The sequence below is a fragment of the Pteropus alecto genome, unplaced genomic scaffold (genome assembly GCF_000325575.1).
Source record: "Pteropus alecto unplaced genomic scaffold, ASM32557v1 scaffold87, whole genome shotgun sequence".
Taxonomy (NCBI): Eukaryota; Metazoa; Chordata; class Mammalia; order Chiroptera; family Pteropodidae; genus Pteropus; species Pteropus alecto.
In genome coordinates, this window is record NW_006443225.1 from 18,633,376 (window position 1) to 18,641,945 (window position 8,570).

An 8,570-nucleotide genomic window follows, 5' to 3' on the forward strand; every position below is an offset into this window, starting at 1 on the left:
AACAAGTCAAGTTCTTCACAGTTCCAGTCTACACAATCACCATCCTTCAATATATTTTTCTATTAGAATTTGTTGAAAATATCTTAGCTATGACATGTCCATCTATCTTTTCTTTTTTTAAATTCATTAAATGACTATTTCTTACTAATGTAACATCTACTTTGATATTTAGAGATTAACTAAAATGACAATTGTTTAGCAAAGCTCTTTATCATTAGGGGTTGAAATATAAATAGAAATTAATTCCTTGATAGAATGCTCTATTGACCAAAAGAAATATCCATATATATTCATATAATAATATATAACCCTCTCTCTATATTCGGTTTCTGAGGCCGTGTCCCCCCACTTGCTGCGGTCTCGCCTCCGCGGGGGCTTCCCGGCCCCCGGGGTGGAAGGAACTGCCCGGGGAAGTGGAGCGCCTGCCTCCTCGGCTGGCCGGGGCGGGGGTTGGCGGGGTGGCCCCTGGGGATATTCATTCTGTGTTTTTGTTTGCTGCATTTTTTCAGGCGTTGGCGGCCAGGTCCTCTCCGCGGGCGACAGGGGGGCGGGGCGGGGTTGCACGTCTCACCCAGAGACACGCACGCACACCACAGCTCCGGCCTGGGTGGTGGCAGGGCATGCACGAGGTGCTAGGTGAAGTCTCCAAAAAAGACATTTAAAAAAAAATAATAATAAGGCAGCTGAGATCTCGGCCCGAATCCAGATCCCGAATCCCGATCCGAGGACCGTAGCAGCAGCCGTGCTGGATGCTTTGAACGTGGAAGTCCGGGCTTCTCCATCCCTCACGCAGCAGAGCGATTCGCCTTCCGCCGAGGGCCCGTCTGTGACTGCTGACCTTGCGGTCGCCAGGGATGGAATGCTCCATACATGTCGTTGAGGATGATGCAGCTTTTCTCACCTCTGCCGATAGCTTCTCCATTTCTATCCTTCCTCAATGATTGACCTCAGTGCCATCGTAATACGTTTGGGACGCCTGAGCCTAATATGTATGTATGTTTCTCAGGTCCTCCTCCCGGTATGTCACCTGGCTCCCGACGAACCTCAATCCACCTCACCTCCACCTCCAGCCCCTCGGCCCTTCCTCTGGCCTCTTCAGCCCTCCTGTCTAGGCTGCCCTCTGAGATTTGTTCTTGCCGGCACACCAGGAGCCCTGGCTCCCTGATACACCACCATATGCCACTTGTCAGTTGTCCACCCAAGATCATCCCACTGCTTGCCTTCTCTGCTCCTGCTCACAGGGGGCTGCTGGAGTCACAGAACTGGGCCGGCGTCCCACTGCTTGCCTTCTCTGCTCCTGCTCACGGGGCTGCTGGAGTCACAGAACTGGGCCGGCGTCCCATGCTCCTTTTTGTCCACCACCCACCCCTCTGCCTTCCAGAAGTTCCTCTGACATTCAGTTTCTTCCTCCAAGGGACAGGCCACCCTGCTGCAGAAATCAGTGCATCTGCCACCCCTCTGTGATTCTGTAAATTTTCCCGGCCCCTGGACTCTGCCGTGAGCCAGCCTTTCCTGCTCTGGCCCATTTCTGCTGCCCTGCAGCAGCCAGGACACGTCAGGTAGGTGGGCGAGAGGAAGGATCACAGCGTGGGGGCGAGGATGCCCGACCCCCCTCTGGTACCCGAACAAAATATTTCTCCCACATTCATTATTACTCTTCTGTCAAAATCTAAGTCTACATTAAAATGTCACATTTCTCCTTATCAGCTCCGGTTCTTATGCAGTCATCCAACAGATTCTTTTCCAATGTCACAGATTAAATAAGATCAATTACATAGAGCATTTTACATGGTGCTTGGCCATTGATATAACACTTAATACACAGCAGCTGTCATGATTAGCTATTAATATTCCTGATTTACCAGTGAGTACTCTGTTCCACATCTGACGAGGTTCAAAGGAGAACTAATTACCTAGTAATTGGACATATTAAAAACAGTGTCTCTAGAAAGTGATACCCTTTTAAGATGACAAGAACCAGTGCTTGTTAGGAGCAGTAGACTATTTTGAGCAGAGCTAAAACATAAGCATCTGCTCTCCATTATTAATGAAAGTTGTGCTTTTTGAGTTTTTTATTAAGGACCCTCCCCTGAGCAGGCTGTGCTGTAAATATGTGTATAAATAAGGAACGTGCTACCGAGCTCAGAGATGCTGCTTCTGTGGGAACACGCCAAGTCAGAAGCCACGAGGCAGCGTCGCCCCAAACTGCCAGGCCAGAATTTTGATCGAGTGCCAGCTTCCCTCTGTCCCTCACGCTTGCTGCTTTCCCTAGATGCTCCGTCCAGCACCAGATTGCCTGTGGCCTCTCATGCCACGCTCCTAATGGAGGTCAGATGTAAGACGCCTGGGCGTTCGCCCTGAAGGAACCGTTTAATTGGAAGCCCAACAGGCCACAGTATGGTGGTGCGGGAGGAAAGGGTTCCAAGTCGCCTGCGTGGGTTTGTCACCCTTCCCTGGCAGTGTCACCTGGCACCTATGACCTCTTTCTGAGCCTGTTTCCTCATCTGTACAATAAGAATAATCCCTCACATTTGTATTGTCTTTTAATGGTAGAACGAGAAAAAACATTTCATGAAATGGTACCCAGACGTTACGCCTGAGGCTTCTGAGTGATGACGACGATGGTGATGGTCGTGACGGGCTGCTTCATCGTGGGCTGGGCTGGGCCACCTAAGAGGATGCTTTGGTAGGTTTTCTTACTCCTTTCGGTGAATTTCTTTATTACGAACCAAAGGAGATTTAAAATGCTAGAGTGCGTTTCACAGAGCATGCATCTCTCAAGATTCTCTATAAACAGAAGAATCTGTTTTCAAATACGTTTGGAGAACCTGGCAATCTCGGGGCACACGAGAGCTCGAACAGCTCTGAGAAGTCACGTGCCGCAGAGTGGATCACTCTGCGCCCCCCGCCCACCCCCGCATGCATGCTTATCACCAAAGGGTGCCCTGAGGGTCCAGGGAAAGGCACCAGGGGAGATGAGGGGCTCGGCAAGGCAGCAGTCTTAAGGGGAGCCTGGCAGTGGTGACCGAGGTGCTGAACCTCAATGAAGCACTGCCCAGGGGCCTGAGAACTTGAGGAGGGACCAAGGCGCCACAGGCAGGCGGGAAGGGTTCAGTCATTGTAATCTGGGCATTTAATGTGACCTTGTATTCAAAGGCCCCTGGGGCCAGGAAATATTGCAGTTATAAGAGGAAGAAAGACACGAAAGGTGTTTGGGCATCGGTCTCCCCATGGCCTGCACTGCGTTCCCTCCAAACGCATATGTTGAAGCCCCAGCCCTCAGTGTGACAGCGTTTGGAGGTGGGGCCCTCACGATGGGATCGGTGCCCTTACAAAGAGACGCGGGAGAGCTTGCCGAGTGAGGACTCAGTGAGGAGGAGTCTGTGACCCAGCCCCCAGAACTGCGCGGAAGGACAGCTGTGTGTTTACACCTCCCGGTCTATCGTATTTTGTTATTGGCAGCCTGAGTTGGCCAAGACAGTTTCTATTTCAAAACTTACGGAATGTTCATAAACCTTTGTAAGTAGGCATTTCTGTTATAGTTGTGTTCTGTTCTAAACCTTTTAAAATATATTTTACTTGTAAGTAATCGAAAGAGATAGAGACTTTTGCAAATTTTTCCCACTTAAAAGGCCCCATTTATACAACATCAAACATATTTTTCTGTTTTTCACTAACTTTTTAAAATCCCTTACCAATTATAAGTGATTGAAAATAGGACAGATCTCTTTCTAAATAACTGGCAAAGAGCTTGGTATTTGTGGTTAGTGTTGCCATTTAACAGGAGCGTGGGGTTTCCGTCTGGAGGCGTCCTTCCTGTCCCCTCCTTTATGAGCTACTCGTCAAGTGACAACAGAATGAAGAGGTGGTCGATCCCTGCCCCAGACCCCCACTGTAGAGAACTGGCCCACTGACCCTCCCACCGGTACATGAGACAAAGGAACCGAACCCAGGACGCCTCTCGTTAGGCCTCTACTGCATCTGCCCATCAGGCCCAATACCCAGAACTCAGTCACCGAAGTCTCCCTGTGCCAGCCTTGCAACCGCGAGCAAGCTTCCCAGGTGCCAGGCGCATCACCCACCCTTTCTGAGGCCCGCTCTGGGGAACATGGAGTCCTTCCTCAGATCTTAACAGGAGGTATTTGAAAAGAGAAGCTTCGTTAACAATTCTTTGGATTTTATCATCGTGAACTTAGATCCCCTTAAAACACGCACATGCGCACATGCGCACGCACACACACACACACACACCCCTTGCTTTAGAGTTAAGCACTAAGAGTTTTCTACACAAGGTGCCTATTATAGACTTTAAATAGTGTCCTTCTTGAACCGGACACTCTTAGGCCCACAGCACTAACCTGAGTGGACGCAGCGAGGAGCTTAGAGAAGGCTGAACAAGAGCCCATCACGTGTCGCGTCTGCCAGCATTTTCTGTCTGATTTTCCTTTGCAACAAGACCGACAGGTGAAGAAGCTGCAAGGCCGTCCAGGTAGTTCTCTAGGAGGAATGCTCACCTTGCTTCCTCCGTGTGTTTCTTCATGGAACCCACATTTTTTTCAGCGCAAGCCAGAGAGTAAGCGCAAGCCAGAGAGTAAGCGCAAGCCAGAGAGTAAGCGCACGTTAACAGATGCTGAGCGAAGAACGAGCCAGGCAGGATGAGACACTTCCGCGCAGTGTGTCAGGAGCAACTGCCGCCTGGATTTGCTCTGCTGGTATCTGCGGCATTCGTGGAGGTAGGAGAGGAAACAGGACAGGGCGTGGAGGCCCGTGCTGTGGCAGGGAGCAGATCCCCGAGGATGAGGGAACCGGGCAGGAGGGGCATGGTCCAGGGGAAATGAGGGGACCGTCAAACAGAAGACAACCTCGTCGGATTCGGAACAGAAGAGGGAGATTGTGAGCACCATCGCCTAGAGTTGAGGGGGTACAAACATAGTACACACACACAGGAGAAAAGTCCTAGAGGTCACTGAGAATCGGCCAGGAGTGAACCTGGATTAGGGCTGTGGTACAGAAAGGGAAAGAAAAAGGGCTAGGGGTTCTGGAAGAACCCCGAGCAGTACCTGACACGTCACCAAAGGGAGATACTACTGCCCGGCCAGGTAGAGCCGAGAATCATTCCCAGGTTGCTTCGCTTGCTCTACAACCGTGGTTCTCAGATTTTAGCACGCATCAGAGTTACCTGCAGGGCAAGGTGCTGCTGCTGCTGCTGCTGGTCCGAAGACCACATAAAAAGAACCACGGTTTGAGACAACCGTTTGTCCTCGCTCTAACGGAGGACAGGTGAGGAGAAGTCTTGGCTTCGAGTCTATCAAAAGATCGTGATGAGATACACGATATTTGGCTGTGCGTCTTTGAAGTCAGCCAGGATCTTTCAAATGATAAGGACTTTGTACTTTTCTAATTAATTCAGGATCTATGTCAAATTCATTATTTGGGCCATTTGAATTTGGGGATGGTTTTGGTGGTGGTGGTGATGGTTCCACATTGTGTTAAGAAAGGCACTGCCTCCTCGAGAAGCCTGGACTCTCAGAACAGATTTCCCGTGGGAAGGGTACACCACGAAGGAGAAAGGGAGCTATTGTTTTGTCAACGTCACATGAAATGTTCAGGCCTCTGAAACCTGAATAAATGAGCAAATAAAAGATAAAAGCATAAGACCATCCTTCAAGGCTACCAAGGCAAAATAATTAAACATTAGGTGAACGCCGCGGTGGTAATAATATAACTTAATAATACGCATTACTTATATAGACACACCGTGTTCCTCCAGGGCCTACTCCAAAGTTTTGTATTGAACTATGATTCATCCAAAAATATGTACGTATTCCAACCCCAGACCCTAGAACTACACTGTTTGGAGACCTGGCTCAGCCTTCAGCGAGCATCAGAATCACAGAGGGCATAAGAATGCAGGCTCTCGGGGCCCCCTGCAGGGTCTGGCTCTGTAAACCTCCCTGGCCTCAGGAGGCTGTATCAAACTAGCTCCCAGGAAATACAGCCGCGGTTCAGGACCAGACATTACGAACCTCTGGTTTAGACCTAGAGTTCGCAACTTGGCCACATATTAGAGTAGTCTGGGGCGCTTTTTCCTTTAAATCTCAATTCTTATAGCATACCTCAAAACGATGAAAATCGTCATCTCTGGGACCAGAACCCAGGCATCAGACTGTTTGTGAGTCTAATGTATAGCCAAGGTGGAGAATTTCCCGTTAGATGGGTAGCTGTCACACATGAGCATGCATCAGAATCCCCCGAGGAGTTTCTGACTTGGTAAGTCTGGGCCAGGCCCAAGAACGAGCATTTCGATCCACTCCCAGGTGATGCTGTCTGTCCTGGAATCACTCTCTGAGAACCATGGGTGAGACCGGCTCGAACCCCAGCTGAACTTAGCATCTACTGGCGGGTCTGGTATAAAATACTGAAATTAGCCTCCCCTGTCCCACAAAGTCCCAACAAAAACTGGGCACTCAGATTGAAATCGTCTGGGATGGCGTGTAGCGTAGGTGGAATCCTTGGGCAATTCTAAGGATTTGTAGCCAAGCCTGAGAATGACTGCCACACCAGCAAAGGTGGGGGCACCTCTCACGTTTGCTGCTCACCTGCGTGAATATGGCCTTTTGAAGCTACAGTATATCCCTGCTTTCATCATCATTGCAACATATATCTTTGCTTAAGTAAAATACCACATTGGAATAAATGGAAGGGCACGATAGTCATTTCTGAATTTGAGAAATAACTAGGTTAAGCCAAGAGGGGATTCTCCCCACTCCTTCATTGCTATAAATACCACTTACCGTCTGAATTTTTTAAAAAATGTAACATGGTAACCCACCCCTTTGGTGATCTGCAGCTAGTCATGTAAACAGAAACATTATACCTGTTATTATAAAAGCAGTTTCCTATAAATGAGAATTTATGCTTATATCTAAATAAACTTGAAACCTGATCAAACGCCCTGGCTCCAGGAAAATAACGCTGGGTTTGGACAACACAAAACCAGCGTAACGTTTTCCTGCCAGTTGAAGTTTTTGAATATACAGGGTCATTTTTAATCACATAGTAAGAGAATAACTCGTCTGTTACAGACAGTAGAAGCTGAGATTTAGGGATGGGGTGGGGTGCGGGTGGGGGAAGTAGCAGATGGAGTCAGCTCCTAACTGGAGCTTTTTTCGCCAGCTCTGTGGTATCAGTCAGATACATGTTTGTAAATAATTACTTTCCACTTCAGTTTTCATTGGAAATAGTAATGCTATTGTGTTTTAGCAGCTGATTTAGTAAGCTACCATTCATGACCTTTCTGAAATATACTATGCAAGGTCCAGTTCTCACACTCATAAAGGCTTTAGAAATTTAGCACTGGAAAAGCTGAGAAACCGCTTCACACCCACCACAGTGGCAATGACAAAAAAAGACAAACCATAGCAAGTGTTGGCAAAGATCTGCAGAAACTGAAACCCTGGTGCATTGCTGTCTGGGAACTTATGGCCAATTTGAAGCAGTTTGTCAGTTTGCTTGAAAGTTCAACATAAATTGACCACACAACCCAGCACTTTTCCTAGGTATTTCCCAAAGAGAAACGAAAACACGTTCACACAAAAACTTGCATGTGAAGGTGTATAGCAGCATCATTCGTAATGGCCACAAAGGTGGAAATGTCCATCAAAAGTCCATCGACCGATGAATGAATAAACGAAATGCGTTTATATTTATAGCTCATGTACTGGAACATGATTCAGCAATAAGAGGGAAGTACTGACTTACTATGGAACCTCGGAAACATGCTAAGTAAATCAAAGAAAGCGGTCACCAAAGATGACAGCACAGGATTCCATTTATAGCAAATGTTTATAAGAGGCAGGTCTACAGGAGACAGAAAGTAGCGTTATGATTGCTTAGAGCGGGGGGCTGAGGAAGGAAGAATGGGTGTGGGGGAGCGAAACCTAAAGTTTGCAGGATTAAGAGGATGTAAATGTTCTAAAATTGCCCCTGGCGATGGTGGCATTTATGTGTGAATATACTAAAAACGAACGCATCGTCCACTTTAAACGGGAAATTGCGTGGCACATCTCAATAAAGTTATCATACACGTAATGAAGCATCCCTTCCATCAATCTATCTGACATCACCTCGGACGAGACTCCGGGCGCATGCGCAGGGAGCTTCCCCGAGCCCGTGACCGTGAGCGGGGTGCAGAGCGGGGTGCAGAGCGGGAGCTCCTGGCCCTGGCCGCCTCGCCTGCTGTCGCAGCACTTCGCTGTCCCCTACCGCAGCCCCTGGCGCCGCACGCGGAGAGCGCGGGGCCCGCTCGTCGCGCAGAGACCGCAACGCGAGCACGTTCCCCGGGCGCCGCGGGCGCTCGGCGCAGACGTCCCGCGGGGGCGGGTCCCCAAGCTGTCGCCAGGAGGCTATCTGATGACTGTCTCTCTTCCCTCTCTTCCCTCCCGTGTGACCTGGCAAGGGCCGAGGCGCCCTAACCACGCTTCCCCCCATTGTGTGAGGGCCGCTCACAGAGGGCGGAGGACGGCCGGACCCCCTGCCGGGACGCGGGCCGGGGGGCCCAGGCGCCCCGG

General features: G+C 49.3%; 1 protein-coding gene and 1 long non-coding RNA gene across 2 annotated transcripts in view; one reads left to right on the forward strand and one right to left on the reverse strand.

The window, feature by feature from the left end:
• The window catches only part of LOC102893208 (hairy/enhancer-of-split related with YRPW motif protein 1), a 146,132-nt gene that overhangs the window by 4,243 nt on the left and 133,319 nt on the right, over window positions 1-8,570 (reverse strand). The gene's annotated exons all lie outside the window — the stretch shown is intronic.
• LOC112472589 lies at window positions 1,280-3,595 on the forward strand. Its single transcript, XR_003043671.1, has 2 exons — window positions 1,280-2,686; window positions 3,157-3,595. It is a non-coding gene; the product is annotated as an uncharacterized LOC112472589 (long non-coding RNA).